Source organism: Euleptes europaea, chromosome 2 (assembly GCF_029931775.1).
Source record: "Euleptes europaea isolate rEulEur1 chromosome 2, rEulEur1.hap1, whole genome shotgun sequence".
NCBI lineage: Eukaryota > Metazoa > Chordata > Lepidosauria > Squamata > Sphaerodactylidae > Euleptes > Euleptes europaea.
In genome coordinates this window covers 13175780-13197005 of record NC_079313.1, presented here as the reverse complement: position 1 = coordinate 13197005, position 21226 = coordinate 13175780, and the positions used below count along the sequence as shown (strand labels likewise).

The 21226-nt window shown below is 44.6% G+C and overlaps 1 pseudogene; it reads right to left on the bottom strand.

The window, feature by feature from the left end:
* Positions 1–5799: 5799 nt before the first annotated feature.
* The window catches only part of LOC130473129 (ceramide synthase 4-like), a 58417-nt pseudogene continuing 42990 nt past the window's right edge, over positions 5800–21226 (bottom strand).

Here is a 21226-nt window from a genome sequence, read left to right as displayed (position 1 = left end):
CAAGTTTCCTCAGTCATCCATCAAGGCTTCATTTCTTTTGGCTACAGGCATAGTCTTTGCGCATTCTTCCTTGATGTTATGGCATGATACTGCGCTGAAATCCCTCCCCTCCCCAAAGCGACTTGACAGCACTACACACACACACACACACACACACACATACACACACACACACACTGATGTAGAGAGTGGAATGGCATTTCTGACATTGATGGCATATACAGTGTTAGAAGATGAACAAGTGAATAGGGTTGCCAGGTCCCTCTTTGCCACCGGCAGGAGATTTTTGGGGCGGAGCCTGAGGAGGATGGGGTTTTGGGAGGGGAGGGAGTTCAATGCCATAGAGTCCAATTGCCAAAGCAGCCATTTTTCTCCAGGTGATCTGATCTCTATCGGCTGGAGATCAGTTGTATTAGCAGGAGATCTCCTGCTACTACCTGGCAGTTGGCAACCCTACAAGTGAATGACCCTGAGCTAGTATGGCTGGTGGTGTGTTAGGTCCAGTAACTGTGTTGTCAGAGTGGCTATGGGGGCAGGACTGGTGTCTTAGTTTGTTGCAAGCCCTGGTTTGGAGTTCATGTTAGGAAGGGTATTGCTAAGGATGAGACATTGTTTAAGGTTAGGAGGTTGTGGGCAAGAAAAAGTTTGCCTCCAAATGCCTCTGAGAAGGGAGGATGATTATCCAGCATAGGTTGTAGGTTGTTAATATTAACTGATTCTGATGGGAATGTGTGTGTGTGTTAAGTGCTGTCAACTCGCTTTCAACTCATGGCGACCCTATGAATGAAAGTCCTCCAAAATGTCCTATCTTTGACAGCCTTGCTCAGATCTTGCAAATTGAGGGCTGTGGCTTCCTTTATTGAGTCAATCCATCTCTTGTTGGGTCTTCCTCTTTTCCTGCTGCCTTCAACTTTTCCTAGCATGACTGTCTTTTCCAGTGATGCTTGTCTTCACATAATGTGACCAAAGTACGACAGCCTCAGTTTAGTCATTTCAGCTTCTAGGGTCAGTTCAGGCTTGATTTGATCTAGAACCCACTGATTTGTTTTTTTTTGTTTTTTGGCAGTCCACGGTATCTGTAACACTCTCCTCCAACACCAAATTTCAAAGGAATCTACTTCCTTCTATCAGCTTTCTTCATTGTCCAGCTTTCACACCCATACATAGCAATAGGGAATATGATGGCATGAATTAACTTGATCTTGGTGGCAAGTGACACATCCTTACACTTCAGAATCTTTCCTAGCTCCTTCATGGCTGCCCTTCCCAGTCTCAATCTCCTCCTGATGGGAATATAAAGACTCAAATCTCCATTCCTACTCTGCCGTACCTTACGAAAGGAGCTTTGACTCTTGAAAGCTTACACCATGACAATCTTATTGGTCTCTAAGGTGCTGCTGGACTCAGATCTAACTGTTCTACAGACTCATATGGCTAACCTCTGAAACAAAGAAGAGTCTTGTAGTTCTGGAGGTAAAGGAAACGTTTCGCCTTAATAAAACGTGATAAATTTTAGAAAATGTGTTAGTCTTGTATGGAATCTAAGGAACTTTTTTTTTTTTTTGCTGTGAAGTTACAGTAGGGTTACCAGGTCTTTCTTTGCCACTGGCGGGAGGTTTTTGGGGCGGAGCCTGAGGAGGGTGGGGTTTGGGGAGGGAGTTCAATGCCATAGAGCCCAATGGCCAAAGTGGCCATTTTCTCCAGGTGCACTGATCTTTATTGGCTGGAGATTAGTTGTAATAGCAGGACATCTCCAGCTAGGACCTGGAGGTTGGCAACCCTAAGTTACAGCCGACCTATGGCGACCCTGTAGGGTTTTCAAGGCAAGCAATGTTCAGTGGTAGTTTGCCTATTCATAGCAACCCTGGTCGTGACGCTGGAAATTGCAGACCACTTCTGAACCTCACTTGCCTTGAAAACCCTACGGGGTTGCCATAAGTCAGCTGTGACTATCTTGAATAATGCCCCCCCGAGCCTTGAAAATAAATTCTATACACTATAATAGACTCGATTTTTGGGGAGGGGGGAACCCAGAAATAGCCAAATACTCATTTACCAGTATGGCTATTTGGTTTATTTCAGTTTACCCCCCCCCCCCAAATGGGGCCAATGAACCTGAACCCGAAATTTACTGGACAAAATTTTTTGCACACCCCTAGATGCTACCCTGTGTCAGCAGGGCTTGGGGGGGTGTCTGCTGAGCAACTTAGCTGCTGCAAAACGCATTATTTCTACATTATAAACCCGCCTGAGAGAAAGTGTTCTTTAAGCAGCTGTTGTTTGAAACCAGAGAACCCACAACTCCTGGTTAATATTTATATTCTTTCTGATTTCTTTTTCCCAAGCAAATCATTCTATTCCCGTCAGTTTACCTGATTATCCCTCAATTGTCAGCCTAGGCTTCGGTAGATTTATACCAGGCCCAAATTCCATACCCACAAGCCCCTTTTTAATTCCCCACTGGGAACCGCAATGCAGTGGAGTTGGCAGGAAATTATATTATGTGTGTGTGTGGGGGGGGGGTAGATTTTGGGGGACGGTGTCTAGTCCTCAGGAAATCCGAAACTGCCCCTTGGCCATATTAGTATGTCTCTTATTTTGCTGCCCTCACTGCCCTAAGCCTACCATCTAAGGGAACCATTTCCCCTGCTGCTAAAAGCTTCCTCTGTGCACCAGTCACAAATAGGGTTGCCAGGTCCCTCTTTGCCACTGGTGGGAGGTTTTGGGGACGGGGCCTGAGGAGGGCGGGGTTTGGGGAGGGGAGAACTGCCATAGAGTCCAATGGCAAAAGCGACCATTTCCTCCAGGTGAACTCATCTCTACCGGCTGGAGCTCAGTTGTAATAGCAGGAGATCTCCAGCTAGTTCCTGGATGCTGGCAACCCTAGTCACAAAGTATGGCCTGGATTCCACAATCCACAGATGCAAATTTGTTCCTGGGGTAGTTGGTGGGGAAGGAGGCAAAGATCCTTCCGAGGTCGGTCAAATGAGGACCCAGCTTGCTGGGGGTGAAGGGAAGACGACTGGGGAAGGCAACGGCAAACCACCCCGTAAACGAAGTCTGCCTAGGAAACATCGGGATGTGGTGTCACCCCATGGGTCAGGAATGACCCAGTTTTTGCACAGGGGACCTTTACCTTTTAGATATAAGAGCCAGGAAAGAACTCTTCATCCTTTTCCCCCTCTCCACAGCAGCATCTGGCCCACACGGCTATTAGATCATACAAAAGGATTGCTGTGGGGAGGGGAATGTGGGAAAAGTCTGCAACCACCAGACCCTTCCACTGATGGATCGTGGGATCCTGCCCTATATGAAGTTCATAATGTTGCACATGCACATGCTGTTCAGTGCGTCTGTTTCTAGAAAATGAAACCGTGACCTTTTTTGCTCAGGAAAAGATTGTGAAGGGGAGACAGGAAAATTGGAAATATGCAACTTGTTTTCTGAAACAAGTTTATTGATAAGGAGCGCTCAAAACATCCTAGAAACATGGAGTCATGTGATGCAGGAAACAAGTAATGCAGCCATTTCCCCACCCTCCTAAAACTCAGCCTAAGATTCCTACCAAATGAGACCTTCTCATTAGGACATTAGGAAGAACTTCCTAACAATTAGAGCGGTTCCTCAGTGGAACAGGCTTCCTCGGGAGGTGGTAAGCTCTCCTTCCATGTGTGAGAGTTCCCAACCTCCCTGTGCAAATTCCATAAAACCACTTGCTCAGACTGTCATGCAGAAACAAGGATCTTTATTGAAAGCTTCAGGTGGTACAAGTCTTACACTGGTAAAGTTGCAAGTGAATTCAGATTCACAAAGACAGAATTATAACCCCTACAGGGAAGCAGATGTCAAACGTGTATTATGGGAACCTACGAGATAATTGTGCATGGTACATAACATCAAAAGAACTCAGAGCTTGTTAGTACTATCTACCCACCAAGGCCACAGTGGTGGAAGGAAGTCAGTAAGAGCAAGGGAGGGACGTGGGAAGGAGGAGAGACATTCCAACCAGGGGCCCGTCAGACGCTGAGCCTGAACCAAGGAAAGGCAAGAGGCCTGGACTGCTTTTACGAGTCCGGGGGGGGGGGAGCATACAAGGTAAATGCATACAGACCCTCACACCATGGAGGTTTTGATGAGAGGGAGGGCATCTTGGCCATCTTCTGGGCATGGAATAGGGGTCACTGGGGGTGTGGGGGGGAGGAAGTTGTGAATTTCCTGCATTGTGGGTTGGACTAGATGACCCTGGTGGTCCCTTTCAACTCTATGATTCTATGTCCTCTACAGGAGGAGCGGGGGACTGCATATGCCTCATACTGGCCTTTCAATAACATTATGAGTCCATCTGTGGCTGGTCTGACATTCCTGTCCTACAACTCCCCACCCCCCACCAACACACCAGCAAGGCACTGGATCTCTGGCCTCTCATTAGGGTTGCCAACCTCCAGTTAATTAATAGCAGAAGATCTCCTGTTATTACAACGGATCTCCACTTGATAGAGATCAGTTCACTTGGAGAAAATGGCCGCTTTGCCAGTTGGACTCTATGGCATTGAAGTCCCTCCCCTCCCCAAACCCCACCCTCCTCAGGCTCCACCCAAAAAATCTCCCGCCGATGGCAAAGAGGGACCTGGCAACCCTACCTCTCATTAGGGTTGCCAGGTCCCTCTTTGCCACTGGCAGGAGGTTTTTTGGGCGGAGCCTGAGGAGGGCGGGGTTTGGGGAGACGGGGGACTTCAATGCCATAGAGTCCAATTGCCAAAGCGGCCATTTTCGCCAGGTGAGCTGATCTCTATCAGCTGGAAATCAGTTGCAATAGCAGGATATCTCCAGCTAGTACCTGGAGGTTTGGAAATTAGCACAGAATCACAAGCGTACAAAAGTAGCAAAATATTATTAAGTGCTTACACATAGATGACAGACAATTAGTGAACAACATGATAAGAATATAAAGGAACTATATACATGAATGTACAAGCAGTTTTGATGCAGTCTCTATGCAACAATGGCAAGCAATATATTCTTCTTAGTGTATTTTTTCATAAGTCCATATGATGGTACATGGTCAAATGAATCCCAATAGATTGGGAAAGATGGGGGACGGCCGTTTCAAAGTCTTTTCTTCAGCCCCAAATCCATACAGTCCTTGTTATCCTAGTATTTTCAAATAAGATGTGATCTAAAACATTCACTAGTTCCCAAAGGGATACTAACAAGTGTTGCCATACACTAAGTTCATCTATGTGTAAGCACTTAATAATATTTTGCTACTTTTGTACGCTTGTGATTCTGTGCTGATTTCCAAATCTATTGATACTAGCACAGAGGTGCCTTCTTTGGTTAGTACCTGGAGGTTGGCAACCGTACCTCTCCTGTAGATTTCTGACTTGTGCGCTGTATAAGGAGACTCTGCTGTTTCTCAAAGCATCACCATCTCCCGGATCTGGCATTTTTGACTGGAGATCATGTTCCCGTTTTCCGGTTCTCCACGCTGTTGCAGAAAAAGCTGGATATTTACAAGGTGGGTTATAAATTAATGGTGGCTCGTCAGCCCTGCCAATCTACCATCAGGACTGGCCCAAGACGAAAGAGGCTGACATTATGCTATTCCCTTTTTTCCTCCTCCAGCTAAGCTCATGGAATAAAACAGGATAATAATAGTGTACAGTTCTGGAGGAAGCAGAGATTTGGCTGTCAGGTCTAAGGTTAGGTCTTTCCAGGCCTACAGGAAACAAGAGCGAGCTGGGAAGGGCACAGAGCACGCTTCATCAGGGGCTGGTCAGTCACTCGAGCTGGCTCTAGCTACCCGATTTTGGGATTGCCGTTCGAGGGATGGCTGCTGCCGGTCAGATGCAAGGGGGTCTCTTTGCTGATGCAGCCGCTGCTGCTGTTCAGGCTGGGTGGGGCAGGCCCATTCTTCTTGGCTTCCTTCTCCTGTGCTGTCTTCTTCGCCCTTCTCGCTGTCTTCCGAGTCACTCCTCACGTCTTTTTCCTTTTTTAAAATAGTAGAGTTTTATTTTTAAACCCAAATATAACCAATAAACAGATTATGACATTATATATGGAGCTTACTTTTTAAAATTCCATTTCAATTATTAACTTATTTTAATTACATTGCTCTATGTTCTCAGTATATTTTCATATCGAATAATATATTTATTCTTAAACATGTATTGCCCAAATCTTTCTTATTCTATTTTAATGTAATTCTTTCCTTATTTTTAGCTATACAGTTGGGGGGAGGGGGTAATCTATTTTTCCTGAAATTCTGAAATTGATCCGTTATGTATAATAGATGTTAGTTTTGCCATTGTTGAGTATCCTGTTAGTTTATTCATCCATTCAATCAAATCTGGGTATTTCTCTGCTTTCTACTTTGCTGCATATATCACTCTTGCTGCCGTCACCATGTACTTAAATAATTTGTTATGTATTTTGAGGATATTGTTTGGCAAGATATTTAATAACATATTTTTCAGGTCCAATATAAACTTAAGTTTTAGTATCTTTTGCATTTCATCATTTATTGTTCCTGGGCGGGGGCTAGTTGTTAAGACCCTTCGCAAGAAAAGTGTTCAACTGGAATCTACAGGGTTCCAATCATTCTTTATTTTGAGATCTGCATAAATCCCAAACAGCTCAGGGTTACTCACAACCTGAATAGATGATATCCGCAGTCCTTTTCTAGGTGAGAGTCCTGTTTATAGCTATCCGTGAAAACATAATGGATTCACACACCTCTCTATTCCTCAGTCTCATCAACAGTAAAAAAAAAAAGGCGCCTAGTTTTCCTGGGCGAATTAGAACCTAACCTCTGACCAATCAGTGAACTAATACAGAAACATGTGACTACTGAGTCCCCCTGACTACAATAACTAGCATGCACCTTTCTTAATGGGCAAGTACTATTTCCTAGCATATTACTAATACAAAACATGAACTGCAAACTACACATACTAGAAAGCTACTAATTCTGCCTGGGGGCAGCACATTTATCATTATCATTTTCTTGCTTTCTTACATGTCCACCACATATGATAGAATCTTGCATCTGTATTCTGGCATTTCCAGCTGTTCCTGTTAATGTCTTTTGTTAGCTTTTGCTATATGTTTAGGTGTGATGATACCATCTAAAATCATTTTGTACCAATTCTCTTTCAATAGTTGACATTCTGTAAAGTAAATTTCTTTAGTCCAAAGATTCTCCCACTAACTCGTATGTATGTTTCCTCCAAAGTTTTGCATTCAATTCATCATGCAGTTTTTTATTTGCTCTGTTTCGGTATCATACTTAGGGTTGCCAGGTCCCTCTTTGCCACAGGGTTTGGGGAGGGGAGGGACTTCAATGCCATAGAGTCCAATTGCCAAAGCGGCCATTTTCTCCAGGGGAACTGAGCTCTATCGGCTGGAGATCAGTTGTAATAGCAAGAGATCTCCAGCTAGTACCTGGAGGTTGGAGGACCAAAACAGCACAGAAACAATATATGCAATGCTTAATTTTATAAGTGAATAAAGTGCAAAAGTGACAATAAATATATACAATATAATTCAACAAGATACAGGTAAGTAATATATCTCAATCCAGCATATTCAGGACTTGGAAACCTCTCAAGTCCATTCAGATGTAAGTCCAATATGTCCAGTAGTTATATAGGAAGAATATTTCCTTTGTGGGAATCAGTTGTATGTCTTTTCAGACTATATTTCAGTATGTTAAAAGTCAAGCAAACAGCCACAATGAAGGATGACAGATATTTCAGTATGCTGGAAGTCAAGCAACAGCCACAATGAAGGATGACAGGACGTGTTGTCTAGATCATAATCAATCACGTTTCGCATATGGCTTCGTCAGCTACATGTATCTGTGTACAATAAAATCTGTATAATAACATATTTATTACAATATTTTTAGTACAATAGTTCAAATAAAAAGCTAAGCCCTCAATTATCCATTGTTTATAAGATTCATACTGTAAAAAGCCTAAAAGGTTATATAAATATATAAATATTTTATTAAATAAATATATCTTACCCAAGAGTATAACTTCAAAACACCTTAGTAGGTAGCATCTCATTAGGGACCAGCAGCAATGTCTATTCAGGTCTCCATTAGGACAGAATAAAGTTGAATAAGGCTAGAACGTAACTAAAAGGATTGTAGAGACCCTTAATTAGCTGCAGCTGAACAGACCACTGTTAGGTCAAACAGGATTCTTAAAGGGAAAGTACTGAATTATTGAAACACAAGATAACAAATCATAAGAAACAGGAGTAATCAATTTCATTATTCAGACCATCTGGGGACAGGGTTCTCAGAAGAAAAATAAGTCTGGTTTCCATTTGGTGTAGGAGTTTTTGAATGTTTTGAATATCAAAAGGACGCCCCCGGTATTGCCATAGAACACAGAAGGACATATCACTGTCGCTATGTCCCTTCTCCAAAAAGTGTGCAGTGAGTGGGGCTTCTAAATTCTTCGCATGTATTCTGGACCTATGTTCGGAAATTCTCGTACGTACTGATCTAATTGTGGAACCAATATACATCAGACGACATTTACACAGGACGCAGTATACAACCTGCTTAGAGGCACATGTTGAGAAATGTCTCAAAGAATATTTAAATCCAGTAGTCGTGGATGTAATTTCTTTTACTGGCAAGCATAAATTACAAACCGAACATGAGCCACATCTATAATGGCCAACAGGTGAAGGTAAGGCAATGGAAGAAGAAGAAGTAGAAGCAGTTGGTATCAACATGTCTGTGTGTGTTAAATGATCCTGGATAGCTCTGGGGCGGCATAAGCCGCACAGCGGGGGAGTTTGACATCCCGCAATAGATTGTAATAAGTGCCAGTGTTTTTTTACTATATTGTTAATCATATTTGATTTGGGACTGTATTGTAATGACCAGGTTACAGAATTCAAGGATCGCGTTGAACTTTTTGAGACGAGAAGATCTCGTCTGTCTGCATGATCAGCCCTAAGTTTGGCTGCCTGTAAAACCTGGGATGAGATATCCTTTATTAGCCAGAGCACTACTCAGTTGGGAAGCAGTATATAAATAGTCAGAATGCAAGGTTGAATTACGTTTAACTCTCAAAAAATGGCTGTAAGGTAGATTCTTAATCAAATGGGGAGGATGAAAGGAAGAAAAATCCAATCCTGCATGTTTAGTTAAAGGTTTAGCATAAGATCTTACTGCTAAAGTAGAATGTATTGAAACAAAAACCTCCAAATCAAGAAATGGAATGGAGATTTCGCTACAGTTGCCTGTAAAAGAAAGATGAGGATGGAGGGTATTGATCCATTCATGGAATTGCTTAAAGGAATCTGCAGTTTTAAAATTAAAAAATAAATCATCCATAAAACGCCTGTAAATTAAGATTTCTTGAGAAAAAGGATTATTATGAAATAAAAAATTACTTTCAAAGTGAATTATAAATATATTAGCTATTGATGGGGTCAGGCAACCCCCATAGAAATGCCATTTATTTGTAAGTAGAATTGATTTTTGTACCTAAAAAAGTTGTGCTCAAATAAAATATCCAAAAGCTGTAACAAAAAATCTGTGGGGGGAAAAAGATCTGTCCTGGTATCTAGTAAGTCCTGGATAATGTGACCAGCCTCATTCAAAGGTATATTAGTGTATAGTGAGGTCACGTCTAATGTGGCAAAAACGCTGTTAGATGAAATTATAGTGCCTTCTACCTGAGAAAAAAAATCCCTCGAATCTAAAATGAAAGAGGGAGTAACTGAAGCAAATGGTTTTAAGTAATGATCTAAGTATTGTGCTATGGGTTCAAGCAAAGACTCCAAACCTGAAATAATAGGACGTCCAATGGGGGGGCGGGTAGGTTTATGCACTTTTGGGAGGGTATAGAAAATGGGAGTTCTGGGATACTTATTAATCAAAAATTCTGCAGTATGCTGATTAATATATCCAGCTGAGAGAGCCTCATAAACAGACGTCCTAATTATTAGATCAATTGCTTTAGTGGGATTGGTTGAAAGCGGACGGTAAAAATTAGAGTCAGAAAGTTGGCGTAAGTTCTCATTATCATAGTTGGTGTAATTCAAAATCACTATGGATCCGCCTTTGTCCGCCTCTTTTATAATAATAGATCTGTCCTTGTTCAGTTGATCTAATATTGATTGTTGCTCTGCAGTAAAATTAGCATGAGCAGGAATATGTTTCTTTTCCATAATAGCAACATCTCTCAGAACTAGATGTTGGAATGTTTGAATCAGATGAGTATGGTTAGCGGGAATGAAAGAGGACGCGCGTTGGAATGGTGATCTAACATAGGAGGAGCCCTGAAAGAATTCTTTTAATTTTATCTGCCGAAAAAGTTTGAATAAGTCAAACTGTGTATGAAAAGCTGAATATTTTGGCGTGGGGGCAAAGCCTAGACCTAGATTGAGTACTTCAAGCTCAGCCTCAGACAAAATCCTATCTGATAGGTTGAGTACTAGGTTCTCCCGTCTTGATTCCCGCCTTATTTTTTGCGGACCGATGGCCGTCCAAAAAATTACAGACCTCCAGGCTCCCGCCAACGAGGCAGGAGGAATCAAGACAGGAGAACCTAGTACTCAACCTACCAGATAGGATTTTGTCTGAGGCTGAGCTTGAAGTACTCAATCTAGGTCTAGGCTTTGCCCCCACGCCGAAATATTCAGCTTTTCATACACGGGTTGACTTATTCAAACTTTTTCGGCAGATAAAATTAAAAGAATTCTTTCAGGGCTCCTCTGTGAGCTCTTGACCCAAAGAACCAGAAATCACCACAGAGACACTTAGAATCCAAGCAGATGGCTTTTACTGGTCAAATAGGCAATACAGTGCATTGAGAATAAGATGACAGCTATGAGTGACTTGCTCGTTAGTTGGCAATATAAAGCTTGAAAACGGCGGGAGATTACAAAGCACACAAAGCATAAACAGAGCACACTTTCCCAGGAGTAGAGTTCCCAGGCTTTGGTATGTGGAGCCGTCCTTGAAGTTTGGACGGTTCAGCAGAGGAACAGAGGCAACATAGAAACCGAGATAACAGCCTGACATCCTGCTCCCCTTAAGGCCCCCTCCCATCCTGCAAGGGGGCTGTCCTGTCTGGGTAGGCAAAGTGAAAGGCGTTGACGAGTTTGGGAGCGGAGACATCTCGTGCGCGAACCCATTGTCATAGGCAGGGGGGAAGTGTTTCCAGCGGACCAAGTATTGCAAGACCCCACGGTGAATACGGGAGTCTAGGATTTTGGAGACCTCGAAATGTTCTCCCCCCCCCACCATTATGGGCTGTTCAGGAGGCAGTTCTGGATGCCATTGCTGAGAAGCAAAATGGGGTTTCAGGAGGCTGATGTGGAAAACGGGGTGCACACGCCTTAAGGTTTTTGGGAGAGATAGTTCCACCGTGACAGGATTTATGATGCGAGTGATGGGGAATGGGCCAATGTACTTAGCATTGAGCTTATGGCACGGACGGGTGGAACGCAGGTTTTTAGTGGATAGGTATACCAGGTTACCCACTTGTAGATCTCCACCGGGGGACCGATGTTTATCAGCCTGTGCTTTGTATTTGCGCTTGGCTCGGTCAAGGTTGCTAATCAGCCAGGGCCATGTGGTGCGGAGGGTGTGTGCCCAAGAGGCAATGTCGGTATCCCCCTCCCCCTCCAAATCTTCTACTGGGGTGATAGGACCGAAGTCCTGTCCATATATTCCATAAAACGGGCTGAAACCAGTGGACTGATGTACAGCATTATTGTAAGCATATTCTGCAAAAGGCAACAGTTCTACCCAGTTATCTTGGTGGTAATTGACATAACAGCGCAAATAACATTCAAGTACAGCATTAACACGTTTGGTTTGGCCATCCGTTTGGGGATGGTACGCACTAGACAATCCCTGCTCCACCCCCACCAATTTGAGAAAAGCTTTCCAAAACTTTGCAACAAAACTACTGCCGCGGTCGCAGATTATCTTGCGCGGAAACGAATGTAGTCTAAAGACATGTGACACGAAGAGGTGGGCCAATTTCTGAGCGGAGGGGATCCCCGCACATGGAACCAAATGTATTTGCTTAGAAAATAAGTCAGTGATAACCCATAAAACAGTTTTTCCCCCGCTGAGAGGGAGATCCGTCATAAAATCCATAGCAATTACTTCCCAGGGTTTGGAGGGTGTTTCAGTAGTCCTGGGGGCTTGCCTTGAGACCGCTTGACTGTGGCGCAAACAGGACAGCTGCGAATAAAAGAGTCAATATCAGAACGCATTCCCCCCCACCAAAATTGTCTGCGCAACAGGTGAAGGGTCTTTAGGAACCCAAAGTGTCCAGCAGTCTTTACTCCATGGGCCGAGTGTAAGACGTCTTTTCGGAGAGCTTTGGGTACATACAATTTCGAGTCTTTGTACCAAGAGCCTCCTTGTTCGATTACACCAGGAGGCAGGGTTTGATTAGAGTGTTCCATAAGGCAGTATTCCCGAAGGGACTTTAAGAAAGAATCGGAGACGGGGACCCCCCCCTTGTTTAAAGGGGCAGTAGGAGCAGTTAGGGGGGTTGACGAGGGGGAAGCGCTTACGTGCTGCAGTGCGCAGACTGCAGGCGGCTGGGCGGCCAGCTGGGTTGGAGGAGCTGGAGCGTCGGTCATCGTGGTTTTCCGTTGCGGAGGCAGCTGGGCAGCCGGTAGGGTTGGAGGAGTTTGCACGCTGGTGACTGTGTGTTGTCGCTGGGGCAGCTTTTGGGATCGAGTTTGTACAGCCAATACGGGTAGGGCTTCCCGTTGTGCGGGCGTAAATAAAGAGTCTTTTGGCCGATCGAGTTTCGTCGGGTATTGAGGCAATCGGGAGAGAGCATCCGCGAGAACGTTTTGTTTTCCTGGAACATGCTTCAGGACAAAATGAAACTGAGCAAAGAATTCCGCCCAACGCTGTTGTTTCGCGGATAACTTATGGGTCCCTGTGAGGGCGGCTAGATTCTTGTGATCGGTCCAAACTTCGAAGGGGACTTTAGACCCTTCCAGGAATTGTCGCCATAGAGTAAGTGCATGGTGAACAGCTGAGGCTTCTTTCTCCCAAATGGGCCAGTTCAATTGGGAGTGCGCAAATTTTTTAGAGAAGTAAGCGCAGGGGTGAAGGAGACCATCTGGTCCTCTTTGTAGTAGCCCCCCCCCCATAGCTACGTCGGAGGCATCAACTTGTACAATGAACATTCGGTTAGGGTCTGGGTGCCGTAGCACAGGTTCCGATGTGAAAAGGCATTTGAGGGCTACAGAGGCGGTCTGGCATTGATCAGTCCACAGTATCTTACTGGAGGGCAATGTGGCAGAGTTCTCTTTACCTTTGGTTTTCAGAAGGTCGGTGATGGGCAGTGCTATTTGGGCGAAGTTAGGAATAAATCCGCGGTAGAAATTAGCAAAGCCCAGAAACTGTTGTACTTGCTTGCGGTTGGAGGGAGGTGTCCAATCGAGGACGGAACGGACTTTGGCCGGGTCCATGCTAAGGCCATGGTGGGAGATTATATATCTCAAGAAAGTTATTTTGCTCTGGTGAAATTCGCATTTAGTCAGTTTTGCAAAGAGCTGGTGGTTGCGTAGGCGGTGTAGAACTTCTCAGACCAATGTGATGTGCTCGTCCATGGTTTTTGAATAAATAAGAATGTCGTCTAAATAAACCACCACCCCGCGGTATAGTAAATCATGAAGGATTTCGTTGATGAGTTGCATGAAGACCCCCGGGGCCCCTTTTAACCCGAAGGGCATCACAAGGAATTCAAACATTCCAAAGCAGCTAGAGAAGGCAGTGAGGGGTTCGTCCCCCTCGCGGATACGGACGCGGTAGTAGGCTTCTACTAGGTCCAATTTAGAGAAAATACGTCCCTCTTGCAGTTGTCCCAAAATATCTGATATTAGTGGTATAGGATAGGCGTTGGCTTGAGTAACTGCATTGAGTTTTCTGAAGTCAATGCAGAGGCGTAGGTCGCCCTCCTTTTTCGGACGAAAAACGCGGGGGCTGAGTTGGGAGCATTCGAGGGGCGAATGAACCCTCTGGCAAGGTTTTTGTCTAAAAAGTCCCGTAGTACAGTGCGCTCGGAAGTGCTCATAGGGTAGATTTTACTCTTGGTTAGTGTGCAGTCCTTCACCACTTCAATTGCACAGTCAGTGGTCCGGTGGGTGGGTAAGGCATCACATTCTTTAATGTTGAAGACATCCGCAAAGTCCTGGTATACAGGAGGGAGGGATGGCGGTGATGGGACATCGGAGATTAATGCTGGAGCGGGTGGAGATTGCAGCGCAACTTGTTGCCGGTGCTGGTCGCATTTGGGGTTGGCAAAGGAGATCGTGTTCATCTCCCAGTCTATACTGGGACAATGACCTTTAATCCAGTTAATTCCCAGAACCACTTCAAATCGGATAGGGGCTATGGTAAAGTCTATTTGCTCCCAGTGGGAGCCAATTCCCATCGCCACCCCTATGGTGCGATGATCAACTGGGTCCCCCTGGAAATGGCTCCCGTCCATTTGGGCAAATTGGACGGGGGCTGGTAAAGCCTCGGACTCGACTTTGAGTGCTGCAAATGTGGCTTCGTTTATGAGAGTGCGACTGCAACTGGAGTCAATGAGTGCCTTAACGGGTAGTTGGGGACCACCTTCATGGTGTTGTAAAATTGCGTCCACATAAACGGTGGTTTCTACTTCCTTTACTTTAGTGGGAGCATTCGGTTTAGCAGGAGAATCTGCAGAGGTCTGTGGAGACGCTCCACTCACCACAGACCGGAGCCGTTTTTTGACAAATCAAGGGGGGATTCCAGGTTTAAAGCCGGAGAATTCCATGGGTTCTCTTCATCAGAAGAGGGAAAGTTGTCCCCCAATGGGGCACTTGTAATCCAAGACCCAGCGGGGTCATTCGATGTAGGCAGGATGGCTGAGTCTCCAGCGTGAAGTGCAGAGGGTGTGGGTCTTCCCGGCGCTGCACTGTGGGTGGCCGCGGTGCCTCTGCGTTGTGGTCGTCCTCTGGCTCGGGTTGTCGTGCTGGGACGAAAGGGTTCAGGGCGGTATGGGCAGACTGCTGCAAAGTGGCCCATTTCCCCACAATTGAGGCAGGCACCTCTTTGAAATTGGGTTTTGCGATCCTGGGGTGGACGCGCAGGTTTCCGTGGATTGGGGGGGGGTGCCTTGGGCTGGGGCTTTTGGACGCTTTTCTCCTTGTGTTTTTGGCGGACAAGGGAAATAAAGCGTCGGCGGCTTTCCACCTCTTCGGCTAATAGAATCCAATCCTCAAGAGTTTCGGGATCACCCCGCATGTACGACCAGTTCAGAACGTCAGGGTGTAAGGCTTCCCTGAAATGGTGAATTAGGGTGGCTTCGGGCCAGCCCACAATCTTGCTTGCCAGTCTTTGAAATTCATCGGCAAATTCTCGAACTGGAGTAGAGCCTTGTCTTAGTTGTAACAGTTCCGCTTTGGCTCGTTCCCCCAAAAAGGGGTCCTCAAACCTCCTCCGTAGAGCAGTCATGAAATTGTTGAGGGAACGGATAGAGCGGGATCGGGTGTCGAATTGGAGGACCATCCAGTCGGCTGCTTTACCTGTCAAAAGGGAAGCCACATAGCGCACCCAGCTGTCCTCTGTAGGGAAAAACTGTCCTTGTTCTCGCATATAGCTGTCCACTTGATGCAAGAAACAGGGTAGGGTTTCGAGAGATCCATCGTACGTAGTTTTCAATTTGAGTTGTTTCCAAGGACCGGGCATAGGCTGACCCGGTTGCACGGGTGGCCCGGGTGCAGGTAAAACGGGACCTCCGGGAGGCGGAGGTGGCGCAGGTACATTAGCGGGTGGTTGGACTGGCACCCCCTGACCCGGTATTGGGACGGGCTGTGCCTGGGCTATCAGGGCTTGCTGTAACTGCCTGTTGTCCTGAAGCATACGTTCCATTAACTCTTGGAGCTGATCAACACGGTCGGATAGCTCTCGATTTTGGGCTCGTAAGAGGTGAACATCTTCTCCTGGGCCACCAGTACAATGAGGTTTACTTGTCCGAAAACTCGTGGCCCATTGAGAACTGTCTCCATATAGGTCCTCTTCCTCAGACTCTCCGGAGTCTTGGCGTCGGTCTGCAAGGCGGCGTGCGCGTTGGGTCATGTGCGACGGGGCAAATACCGGGGAAAAAGACAGACCTAACGGATGGCCGCTCCTTACAGTGTCCTTGGGGCGACTGCCTGTCCGCGCCCGATCCGCAGCCAACTGTAACTCCTTATCCCTTGCGTCCTGAGCCTCGGCTTCCGCCTTAGCCGCTTCAGCAGCTTCTTTATCCGCGAGAACCTTTTCGTTTTCAAGTCTCAGGGCTGCAGCTGCGGTAACATGCGGTAAAAGTTCCGTTTCCAGGAGTGTGAGTATGGGGTCGGGTTCCCCGCCCAGCAATGGTTGTATTCGAACTGCAATCGCAGGTGCATCGGCCCCAAACGTCGAGGCCAAACGTTGGGCCAAGGTGGCTACCGTGGTATCCTTTGTACAATCCGCAAAGAGGAGAGCCGTATGGATAGCGACCCGCTTGGCTTCAGCTTGACAGCTGGCTGCATCGGGTATCAGGGAAAAACCTTCCGGCGCGGCTCCTGCCATGGCACCTTTTCCCAGGGCAACAGGACGCATTAGAGCCGTGGATGGGAGAGTCTCCCGGGCAATAAGTTTGTCCAATAATCCGGTTAGTACTTGTAAGTCCTCAGTTGCCAGCCGGGCATCATCCAGCAACTGATCAAAATCTTGGAGGTCTAAACGAGTATTAGTATCCTCCGACGTTAACATCCAGAGAACTCTCACTAGAGATTGCCACTGTGTCTGTACCAGTCCCCTCAAGCGGCAAACCTCTAGGTTAGTCCTAAAAGTTCAGCGACTATGTCCTGTAGAAGGGTAGGGTCCTCAAATGAGGACTCCAGGGTTCCAAGAAGTAGTAGTCACGGTTCACTCGGAGAGCGATCTGCTAGCTCCCATCCGAGTGGCAGGCGAACCCTCCAGGGCTCCAACCTGACTAGGGGATCGTTGAAGAAGGGTTGTAATGGATAGCTGTCATAATGTGAGCTCTTGACCCAAAGAACCAGAAATCACCACAGAGACACTTAGAATCCAAGCAGATGGCTTTTACTGGTCAAATAGGCAATACAGTGCATTGAGAATAAGATGACAGCTATGAGTGACTTGCTCGTTAGTTGGCAATATAAAGCTTGAAAACGGCGGGAGATTACAAAGCACACAAAGCATAAACAGAGCACACTTTCCCAGGAGTAGTGTTCCTAGGCTTTGGTATGTGGAGCCGTCCTTGAAGTCTGGACGGTTCAGCAGAGGAACAGAGGCAACATAGAAACCAAGATAACAGCCTGACATCCTCTTATGTTAGATCACCATTCCAACGCGCGTCCTCTTTCATTCCCGCTAACCCTACTCATCTGATTCAAACATTCCAACATCTAGTTCTGAGAGATGTTGCTATTATGGAAAAGAAACATATTCCTGCTCATGCTAATTTTACTGCAGAGCAACAATCAATATTAGATCAACTGAACAAGGACAGATCTATTATTATAAAAGAGGCGGACAAAGGCGGATCCATAGTGATTTTGAATTACACCAACTATGATAATGAGAACTTACGCCAACTTTCTGACTCTAATTTTTACCGTCCGCTTTCAACCAATCCCACTAAAGCAATTGATCTAATAATTAGGACGTCTGTTTATGAGGCTCTCTCAGCTGGATATATTAATCAGCATACTGCAGAATTTTTGATTAATAAGTATCCCAGAACTCCCATTTTCTATACCCTCCCAAAAGTGCATAAACCTACCCGCCCCCCCATTGGACGTCCTATTATTTCAGGTTTGGGGTCTTTGCTTGAACCCATAGCACAATACTTAGATCATTACTTAAAACCATTTGCTTCAGTTACTCCCTCTTTCATTTTAGATTCGAGGGATTTTGTTTCTCAGGTAGAAGGCACTATAATTTCATCTAACAGCGTTTTTGCCACATTAGACGTGACCTCACTATACACTAATATACCTTTGAATGAGGCTGGTCACATTATCCAGGACTTACTAGATACCAGGACAGATCTTTTTCCCCCCACAGATTTTTTGTTACAGCTTTTGGATATTTTATTTGAGCACAACTTTTTTAGGTACAAAAATCAATTCTACTTACAAATAAATGGCGTTTCTGTGGGGGTTGCCTGACCCCATCAATAGCTAATATATTTATGATTCACTTTGAAAGTAATTTTTTATTTCATAATAATCCTTTTTCTCAAGAAATCTTAATTTACAGGCGTTTTATGGATGATTTATTTTTTAATTTTAAAACTGCAGATTCCTTTAAGCAATTCCATGAATGGATCAATACCCTCCATCCTCATCTTTCTTTTACAGGCAACTGTAGCGAAATCTCCATTCCATTTCTTGATTTGGAGGTTTTTGTTTCAATACATTCTACTTTAGCAGTAAGATCTTATGCTAAACCTTTAACTAAACATGCAGGATTGGATTTTTCTTCCTTTCATCCTCCCCATTTGATTAAGAATCTACCTTACAGCCATTTTTTGAGAGTTAAACGTAATTCAACCTTGCATTCTGACTATTTATATACTGCTTCCCAACTGAGTAGTGCTCTGGCTAATAAAGGATATCTCATCCCAGGTTTTACAGGCAGCCAAACTTAGGGCTGATCATGCAGACAGACGAGATCTTCTCGTCTCAAAAAGTTCAACGCGATCCTTGAATTCTGTAACCTGGTCATTACAATACAGTCCCAAATCAAATATGATTAACAATATAGTAAAAAAAACACTGGCACTTATTACAATCTATTGCGGGATGTCAAACTCCCCCGCTGTGCGGCTTATGCCGCCCCAGAGCTATCCGGGATCATTTAACACACACAGACATGTTGACACCAACTGCTTCTACTTCTTCTTCTTCTTCCATTGCCTTACCTTCACCTGTTGGCCATTATAGATGTGGCTCATGTTCGGTTTGTAATTTATGCTTGCCAGTAAAAGAAATTACATCCACGACTACTGGATTTAAATATTCTTTGAGACATTTCTCAACATGTGCCTCTAAGCAGGTTGTATACTGCGTCCTGTGTAAATGTCGTCTGATGTATATTGGTTCCACAATTAGATCAGTATGTACGAGAATTTCCGAACATAGGTCCAGAATACGTGCGAAGAATTTAGAAGCCCCACTCACTGCACACTTTTTGGAGAAGGGACATAGCGACAGTGATATGTCCTTCTGTGTTCTATGGCAATACCGGGGGCGTCCTTTTGATATTCAAAACATTCAAAAACTCCTACACCAAATGGAAACCAGACTTATTTTTCTTCTGAGAACCTTGTCCCCAGATGGTCTGAATAATGAAATTGATTACTCCTGTTTCTTATGATTTGTTATCTTGTGTTTCAATAATTCAGTACTTTCCCTTTAAGAATCCTGTTTGACCTGACAGTGGTCTGTTCAGCTGCAGCTAATTAAGGGTCTCTACAATCCTTTTAGTTACGTTCTAGCCTTATTCAACTTTATTCTGTCCTAATGGAGACCTGAATAGACATTGCTGCTGGTCCCTAATGAGATGCTACCTACTAAGGTGTTTTGAAGTTATACTCTTGGGTAAGATATATTTATTTAATAAAATATTTATATATTTATATAACCTTTTAGGCTTTTTACAGTATGAATCTTATAAACAATGGATAATTGAGGGCTTAGCTTTTTATTTGAACTATTGTACTAAAAATATTGTAATAAATATGTTATTATACAGATTTTATTGTACACAGATACATGTAGCTGACGAAGCCATATGCGAAACGTGATTGATTATGATCTAGACAACACATCCTGTCATCCTTCATTGTGGCTGTTGCTTGACTTCCAGCATACTGAAATATCTGTCATCCTTCATTGTGGCTGTTTGCTTGACTTTTAACATACTGAAATATAGTCTGAAAAGACATACAACTGATTCCCACAAAGGAAATATTCTTCCTATATAACTACTGGACATATTGGACTTACATCTGAATGGACTTGAGAGATTTCCAAGTCCTGAATATGCTGGATTGAGATATATTACTTACCTGTATCTTGTTGTATTATATTGTATATATTTATTGTCACTTTTGCACTTTATTCACTTATAAAATTAAGCATTGCATATATTGTTTCTGTGCTGTTTTGGTTCTCCAATACTTCTACAGCACTGAGCCTTTGTTTTCTCCACAGTACCTGGAGGTTGGCAACCCTAATCTGAGGGTGTACATCAAAGGGTACCCAGGGGCTGGAAAAGGGTTCTCAATGGTTCTGCCCTGCCCTGGATAGTCCAGGCTGGCCTGATCTCGTCAGATCTCGGAAGCTAAGCAGAGTACCTGGATGGGAGACCGCTGAGTAAGATCACAGTCGCTATGCAGAGGCAGGCAATGGCAAACCACACCTGTTCTCTCTTGCCTTGAAAACTCTACGGGATCACCATAAGTCAGTTGTGACTTGTCGGCACTTTACACACACACACACACACACACACACACACACACACACACACACTTTTTCCTGAGGCTTCTGCACATGCTCAAAGGCATCCCAACCATACCCCAGAACTTCTTCACAGAATGCATACTTGCATCCACTATTGGTCAAAACGTTCATCTAACTATTTTGATGATGACATTTAGCATTTGTGTGGTTCTTTCAGGGTTCAAAGCTGTTCTCATATTAACCTTTGAACCAGCCCTGTAAGGTAGGCCGATATTACTATTCCGCATGTTGCAGTCATGGGTGGGGCTGAGGGGGGGCAGGTTGCTGCTTAAAGTTATTCACAAAAATTGAACCAGGAAACTGAACCCTCCTGGGAAAACACACTTGCTCTTTCCCAATACAACAATATTAAGCAAAGGACTGAATTTTAAAAATATACCGCAGAAAGGAATTGGGCTATGGAAATCAATCTTTTCGTGTACTAAGGTGTCACAACTCCATAAAGGGAATTACATTTTTGGAAGAGAGGTTGACCCCTCCCTCAGTTTAGCATCTGGATTTAGCCCTGTGGAGAGGGGAGAAATAATAACAAATGCTTCTGAGCACATATGGAGAATGTATACCCATAATGAGGGTCCACAAGCCACCCTTACATATGGTTTTTTCCCCCAAAGACCCATGATTTTTTTATTGGTCTTTGATGAGCATTCTCCTCCCCTGACCG